Source organism: Cervus canadensis, chromosome 25, assembly GCF_019320065.1.
Source record: "Cervus canadensis isolate Bull #8, Minnesota chromosome 25, ASM1932006v1, whole genome shotgun sequence".
Classification (NCBI taxonomy): domain Eukaryota; kingdom Metazoa; phylum Chordata; class Mammalia; order Artiodactyla; family Cervidae; genus Cervus; species Cervus canadensis.
The window spans coordinates 35,372,373-35,381,258 of NC_057410.1; positions in this window are offsets into that span (position 1 = coordinate 35,372,373).

The window sequence follows — 8,886 nt, forward strand, 5'->3', positions numbered from 1 at the left end:
TTTTCATTTCACCTAAAGTTACCTTCTTGAACTTTGCAGGTGCAAATGATAGTAGATTGTACATTGAGCACTCATTATTGACACAGATGGCTTATTTTTAGCAAAGCAGCTCCCAGAATACTTTACAGCACCTACACACAGAAAGAAATCTACATCTTAAAAAATACAGCGAGGCTGTCAATTTGAACATGCAGTTGCATAATAAACTCTATCAAGAACTTATTTCAGAAAATAGGGCTATACCCCAAGAACTTTTCCTTGATGCTTTCATGTAGACCATTTTGACAAATCAATTCTCCCCAGAGATGTTTTTATTAATATAAAGGGTATAAAATACTTTAAGCATTTACCTGGTATATTTGTCCAATAATTTATGAAGAATTTAATTTTTATAATATTATTTCCCAGGGAAAAAGGAGGAAACTGGAATTCTTAGAAATATTTAGGATGTTATACTTTATATCGTGACCTCAAGAAACATACAGTCTAATCAGGAAAAATTAAATTTAAATGGAGAAGGAATTGACTACCCACTCCAGTATTCCTGCCTGGGAAATCCCATGGAAGAGGAATCTGGCAGGCTACAATCCACAAGGTCACAAAAAAGTCAGACATGACTTAGCAACTAAACAACACCACCACAAAGGAGAATCAGTTGAATTGTTTAAAGTCATATTGATTTTTCTTATTTGAAGATTTCTTAGATCTTGTTGTTTTTTTTTTTACCACATTCAAACTATGTGCAAATAAATGGTAAATGAAAGCCTAAGAAGCAATGTGTTTATGTATTTCTTAGCAGTCTTTTCAGTAACCCATACGCTGCACCAACCTGATCTTCATAAACAGTGACACCTAGCATATATGAGGTCCTCTAGAGTGCAACTTATACAAAAATACCTTTCAAAAATGCATATGGAATTGGTCTCTTCCTTTTATATCTGCCTTGGAATATTCTACAAAGACTAAATTCTAAAGATGTCTTTCCCATCCTCCTCTGAAAGGAAAATCCAGCTCATAAAAGAGAACCTAACTAAAAAAAAAAAAAAAAAAAAAGAGAACCTAACTCAATTAGTCATTCTTCTGTTTTCACAAAACACACATTGAGTTTTGTTGTAGAGATTTCTTAGAGCACCTCTTGACATTTTCAGAAATTCTGGTCCTTTCACATTCAGACAGAGGTCAGATTCTCCTGGTCCTAATGCTCAATGTTTGCCATCTTAAGGCTTCAGTTAATGTCCATCTCTTTCAAGATTGCTAGGTGAAGTGAAATCAGGATTTTGCAGTTAGGAATAATAGTTCCCACTTAATTTTCACTCAATGTGTTATTAAAATAAAATCTAAGCTGCTATAGCAAAACCACCTGAAAATACAGTAGTTAAAATACATAGCTATTTATTTTTCCATGTTGTAACAGTTCAAGAGGGTAGGCATGTTCTATTCCATAATGTTATTTGGGGACCCAGGCTGGTACAGCAGTTCTTGTCTCCAACAAGTGGCCTCCAAGCTTGCCTTATTCACAATTCTTTCTCCCATTAAGATCAGTGTGAATCCAGTTCAGTCTATCTGGTGCAAAGGGAAAAGAGAAACTGTCCAAGATTACCAATATTTTTTTAATGACATGTAATTTGTATACATCACTTACATTCACTTTTCACCAAGGAAAATTGATTTATGGATCTGCATAACTGTTTAGCAGGCTGTTAAATAGTCTTTCAGGACAGCCATGAGGGAAGAGATTATTATCAAAGTGCTAAGAGTTTGCACACTCAGAAGTTCATAACAGCAATATTTATAATAGCCAAGAAATGGAAGCACCTTAAGTGTCAATCAACAGGTGAATGTATAAAAAGAAATTCTCCATAATTTAAAACAACATCTTCTTCCAACAACTGAATAACTTGGCCAGAAATCTACTTGGGGGTCTAGTTCACCCATATAAGGTCTAAATGTCTTACTTCTCATGCTTGAATATGTACCACTTTATGATAGAATTAAATTTTCTATGAGATGCAATTTTCCATGACCATCATGTTATCTTCAGACAAGATATTAATTGCCTTACCTCTTTGTTGGTGCTAAGTACTATAAAGAAATACACCATAACATAAAATGCTAAAAATACATAGTAGTTCACTGAAAATACTGATTTCTGTTCATTCTCTAAGCTTGTTAACTTAAGTTTTGAGGGCAATCTATTGATGCATGTGTTTGATTTCCATAAAGTACGAACAAAACTAGTGGAGGTGATGGAATTCCAGTTGAGCTATTTCAAATCTTAAAAGATAATGCTGTAAAAGTATTACACTCAATATGCCAGCAAATTTGGAAACCTCAGCAGCAGCCACAGGACTGGAAAAGGTCAGTTTTCATTCCAGTCTCAAAGAAAGGCAATGCCAAAGAATGTTCAAACTACCACACAATTGCACTCATCTCACACACTGGCAGAGTAATGCTCAAAATTCTCCAAGCCAGGCTTCAACAGTATGTGAACTGAGAACTTCCAATGTTCAAGCTGGGTTTAGAAAAGGCAGAGGAACCAGAGATCAAATTGCCAACATCTATTGGGTCATAGAAAAAGCAAGCGAGTTCCAGAAAAACATCTACTTCTGATTTATTGACTATGCCAAAACCTTTGACTGTATGGATCACAACAAACTGGAAAATTCTTCAAGAGATGGGAATACCAGACAACCTGACCTGCCTCCTGAGAAATCTGTATGCAGGTCAAGAAGCAGCAGTTAGAACAGGACATGAAACAACAGACTGGTTCCAAATAGGAAAAGGAGTACATCAAGGCTGTATATTGTCACCCTGCTTATTTAACTTTTTTTTTTTAACAGAATAAGTTATTTTATTACAAGAACAAAACAGACTTGCTAACTTTTTGTCTAATTTCACCCATATTACAAATGCAAAGTATATATTATCATAGGATGTAAGTTACCAAACTCCAAACTATTGTGCATAAATGAAATAAACTCACAGAATTAGAAAGAACATGCAGAATACATCATAAGAAATGCCAGATTGGGTGAAGCACAAGCTGGAATCAAGATTGTCAGGAGAAATATCAATAACCTCAGATATGCAGATGACACCACCCTTATGGCAGAACATGAACAAGAACTAAAGAGCCTTGTGATGAAAGTGAAAGAGGAGAGTGAAAAAGTTGGCTTAAAACTCAACATTCAGAAAACTAAGATCATGGCATCTGGTCCCATCACTTCATGGCAAATAGATGGGGAAACAATGGAAACAGTGACAGACTATTTTTGGGGCTCCAAAATCACTGCAGATGGTGACTGCTCCCATGAAATTAAAAGACACTTGCTCCTTGAAAGAAAAGTATGACCATCCTAGACAGCTTATTAAAAAGCAGAGAGACATTACTTTGCAACAAAGGCCCATCTAGTTAAAGCTTTGGTTTTTTTCAGTACTTATGTATGGGTCGGAGAAGGTAATGGCAACCCACTCCAGTACTCTTGCCTGGAAAACCCCATGGATGGAGGAGCCTGGTAGTCTGCAGTCCATGGGGTCGCAAAGAGTCAGATATGACTGAGGAACTTCACTTTCACTTTTCACTTTCGTGCATTGGGGAAGGAAATGGCAACCCACTCCAGTGTTCTTGCCTGGAGAATCCCAGCGACAGCAGAGCCTGGTGGTCTGCCATCTATGGGGTCGCACAGAGTTGGACACGACTGGAGCGACTTAGCAGCAGCAGCAGCATTTATGGGTATGAGAGTTGGACTATAAAGAAAGCTGAGTGCTGAAGAATTGATGCTTTTCAACTATGGTGTTGGAGAAGACTCTTGAGAGTCCCTTGGACTGCAAGGAGATCCAACCAGTCCATCCTAAAGGAGATCAGTCCTGAACATTCATTGGGAGGACTGATGCTGAAGCTGAAACTCCAATACTTTGGCCACCTGATGTGAAGAAGTGACTCATTGGAAAAGACCCTGATGCTGGGAAATATTGAAGGCGAGAGGAGAAGGGGATGACAGAGGATGAGATGGTTGGATGGCTATCACCAACACAACAGACATGAATTGAGGAGGCTCCGGGAGTTGGTGATGGACAGAGAAGCGTGGCATGCTGCAGTCCATGGGGTCACAAAGAGTCAGACATGACTGAACAATTGAACTGAACTGAGTAGCCTTCTCAGATCTGATCTTAGTCATAATTATTGAAATAAATGCTATTAAACATGACAGACTGTATGCTTTTCTCCGGGTATTATCTGACATTTTCAGGAAAACAAAGACCACAACTTCTGGTGGTTAGATAGTAGCTTCACTTAAAACATTAGACTAAACTTCATGTGGGAAGAACAAATTATGTCTGATTCTTGTATGTACCCCCAGAATGCTGCATAGCACCTAATACCTCATAAGTACTCAAAAAGTGTTTTTTATAACCATGCAAGACTCAGGATGTGGGCTTCCCTGGTGACTCAGTAATAAAGAATTCACCTGCCAATGCAGGAAACGCAGGTTTGATCCTAGGGTTGGAGAGATCCCCTGGAGGAGGAAATGGCAACCCACTCCAATATTATTGCCTGGAGAATCCCATGGACAGAGGAGCCTGGTGGACTACAGTACATGGGGTCGCAAAGAGTTGGACAGGACTGAGCAACTAAACAATAATAAGACTCAGGGTAGTTGTGGTAGGCAGACTAATGCCCATCCACCCAGTGAAGATATCTATGTCCTAATCCCTGGAGTCCATAAATGCATTAGACTGCATGCTAATGTATGACCTAAAATAGAAAACATTATCCAACATTATCTGGAAAGTTCCAGTATAATTGCAAAATAGAGATGAAGGAGACAAAAGAGTCAGAATCAGAGAGAGAGCATGCTGAGAAAGATAATGCCTCTGCTGACTGTGAAGAAAGAAGAGAGCCTGGAGCCAAGGCAGCAGGACAATCTCTAGAAAGAAGCTAGAGAAGGTAAGAGAACAGATTCTTGCCTAGAAACTCGGGTAAAGAAGCACATCTCTGGTAACATCTTCATTTTAGCCCAGTGCAACCCATGTTGGACTTATGACTTCCAAACTATAACATGATAAATTTGTGGGTTTTTGTTTTGTTTTGTTTTCAGGCATAAAATTTGTGGTAATTTGTTACAGCAGCAATGTGGAGCTAACACATAACAGAATGTTACAGAGCTATCCTTTGAAGCTATATTGTGTGTGCTAAGTCACTTCAGTCGTGTCCAGCTCTTTGCGACCCCATGAACTGTAGCCCGCCAGGCTCCTGTGTCCATGGAATTTTCCAGACAAGAATACTGGAGTGGGTTGCCATTTCTTCCTCAAAGGCGTTTTCCTGACCCAGTGATTGAACCCGCATCTCTTTCGTCTCCTGAATTGGCAGGCAGGTTCTTTACCACTAGCACCACCTGGGCCCAGATTTAAATGTGGGGTCAGCCATCATCAACTTGTGTGACTTGGAGGCCACCCAACTCTCCAAGTTTTAGTTTTCTCAAGTGTCAAATGGGATAATTGCCCTTAACCACACAGGCCTTTTATAAGAATTAAATAAAGCACTTAAAACAGTGTCTGGCGCAACCTGTTTTTTAAAACGTTTTCTATTTTTATCATTGTTTTGTAATTATCATAATGTTATTTTAGTAAGGCCAGCTATTTCACCCCCACCCACCCACCTCTTCTCCAGCTTCATTCGTGAAGAGTTTGAAAAGGCTTACAGAAAATATATATGAGAGATTAATAGAAGGCAAAAATTAAGACCTTATGAAATACAAATTATAATGTAAGCATCAGGAACTAAAAACCAAACCTCTTGTACTGAATTATCCTCCCTAGTTGTTGTGGTTAGGTTCATGTCTCATAGAGAAACCTGTACATAAATAACTAGAATGGACAAAAAAATGACATGAATCATTCAAGCCTTAAGGCTTGAACAGTGTACTTTGACAACTGACACCTAGGTAGATCATGGCAAAGTTTCAGGAAAGTAGAGGTAGTTAGAGTGGGCCTGAGAAAATTATCAGGATTTAAATAAGTGAACAATGGAAAACAACAAAGAAACAGACATAAAGAGTAGATCCTTTCCATAGAACCCATCAACAGCGTACCTCGACACACTGCTCAGCAAGCTTCTCTTTTCTAAACAAAACCACCCACGTCACACTCTGTCCCACCTCTCACATATCTTCCCAAATGTATGCTTAGTCATTCAGACTGACTCTCATCTAAATTCCTTTTCACTCTCCCCAGCTGTATATAAATATTTCCTCAGCTACAAGGCTTCCTGTTGCCCCTGCTCCTCCCCAGGCATGCTTGCCTTGAAAGGTTGAATACTTCCCTGCTCAAGAAATCAATCAGTGTTGCTGTATCCCTTTGTTCAGAAAAGTGGACTGCCTCAAACCTTGTAGTAAGTCCCTTTAACCATAATTCTCTAACCCTTCAATCATAATTCTTATAAAAGAAGTGGCAGCATCTTCCTAGATTTAGCAGTTGTGATCAAATATGCCCCTCAAAATTACTGAGAACCTTCTCTTAGAATGTGAAAGAGCAGACTTCTGAATACAGAAATCTTGATCCTTTAAAGTTATAAAAATTACCTATGAGAAACTTTGACTGCATGATACCTAGGTTATGGAAAATGTACCTACCTTCCAAAGTATCAGGCCTTCTTGATAGTTGAGTGAAATAAAGCCTAGTTTCTGGATAATTTCTGAGTGACTATTCTGAGGTCCAGTAACACATATAATAAGAACATGTGAAACATTTAAATTTAGCCCCAAAGTGACCTGGAAACAATAAGTTTTAATGTTTGTTTTACTCTTGGCAAGAAAAAGGAAAAACACAAACACACATACACAAAAGAGAGTAATTTCAATTAGTCCTGCTTGAAGTGTTAGAATCAATTTATGCATTCAATAAATATTTCTTGAGCTTTTACTTCAAGAGAATTTGAATCATAAAAGTTAGAAAAATAGAAAATTATTCATTCTTATACAAATGAACTCTCAATCTAGTAGTGAGGTAGAACCACGAAAAATTTGGAGCAGACAGGGGCAGGATCAGCTAGAAACAAACTGTAACAAGTAGGGAAAAGTATGAACGCTGGAGTAAGGTGCTCTTGACACACCAGGGAAACAAACTTTTTTATTTTATTTTTTTCAGAAGTAATAGTTGACTATTTTTGTGGAAGGGGATTCTTTGCCCCTTTATATTTTCTCCTCTACCCATGCATATGTGTATGCTCATGTGCAAGAAAAAAAAAAAAAATCATGCCCAAGCTTCCATCTTCCTTTACCCATGTCTTGGCAGCTTTTAAAGAAAAGAGCTGTTAACCTTATTAATCAAATTCCAGAATATTCACTGGAACCTGCGTTCCAGGCTTGAGACCATACTCATAGCCTGTTCTTTCTTCCGTTTCGTTTCTCTCACTCCCTACTCCTATGAGGTCGGCATGGGAACATGACCACTCTCATCCAGACAACTCCTCTGATGATTTAGATATTCTAGAGTCTAGAAATGGATTCAGAAGCCCCTTTTATTCTAAACTAAAGCTATGTGCTATGGCACAAGTCACCAGAGATGATGGATAGTGGAACAATAGAGGGTAATTTCCCAGAAATCAAAATAATCATATTTCCCCATTTGGCTATAATTCCTTGTTCTCTCACTTTCTAATACAGAACTTCAAGGAGGAGGATGAGTAGGTGTTTGGATTCAGGGACGAAAACCACCCCAAACTCCATTGTCAAAAACAGCTTGAGCTGAGTCTTAAATGAAAAGTAGGATTTTCTAAGCAAGGGGTAGGAGGTGGGGGTGGGAGGTAGCTGGAACAGGCAGCATATGGAGAGCATTTGAGAGCTGAGCAAACAGCATCAGCCAAACTGTGATACAACTTCGAGACCATGGAGAAGAGCAAAAGATAGCAAGGCTGGATAGGCCTGGGTCCAGGTCAAGAAGATCTTATTGATATGCTAATATGTTTGGATTTTATTCTGTAGGCTATCGGAAGCAATTAAAGGAATTTAAACTGAAGAAAAAGATAATAAACCAGTCTCTTGAAAAAATATCTTTGTCAATCATAGGAATAATCAATAGGAGAAAAATGAGAGCATCTAGGAGATAACTGTGATAATCTAGGTAAAAGAGAGCAGTGATGCTATGGACTGAATGTATTCTCCCAAAATTCATATGTTAGAATTCAGATGTCCAATATGATGATTTTGGAGATGGGATATTTGGGAGGTAATAAAGTCTTAAGGTTAAAGCTTGCATGAATGAAATTAGCCCCTAAAAGAAAAGACATGAGAGAGGTGTTCTGTCTGTGTCTTGTGAGGATAAAACAAGAAGGTAACTGTCTGCAAGCCAGGAAGAGAGTTCTCAGTAGGAACTTACTTGTGGACTTCCCAGCCTCCGGAACTCTGAGAAATAAATTTCTGTTGTTTAGGCCAACTGGTCATTGGTATTTGTTGTAGCAGCCTAAGCAAATTAAGAAGAGTGTCAAGGGAGGAAAGAATGGGATTATCTAAGTATTTGATGTGTAATGAGAGTCAATTGATCGGGGCACTTCAAACCCATTCACTTTTTATTCCTCAAAATAATGTTGTAAAGAGAGAATCACTATCTCATTTCAAAATAAGAAGAGTTAGGATTAGAACCCATGTCTGCTTCATCTCTACTCACTGTCTTTTCACACAGACCTATCTTTCATGCCGGAGGGAATGAAGAAAATAATATAGACAAAAGAAATTAGGAGGTCAAAATAATGGAAATACGAATGATGCAGTGGAGATAAAATAAAGGAGGAGCCTTTGATTTGTGATTGAGACAATAAAACGAATGCTGTTTCTCATGGTAAAACCAAGGGGAGATGCCCAGTGTAGTTGTAAGTTGATATGGAGACCA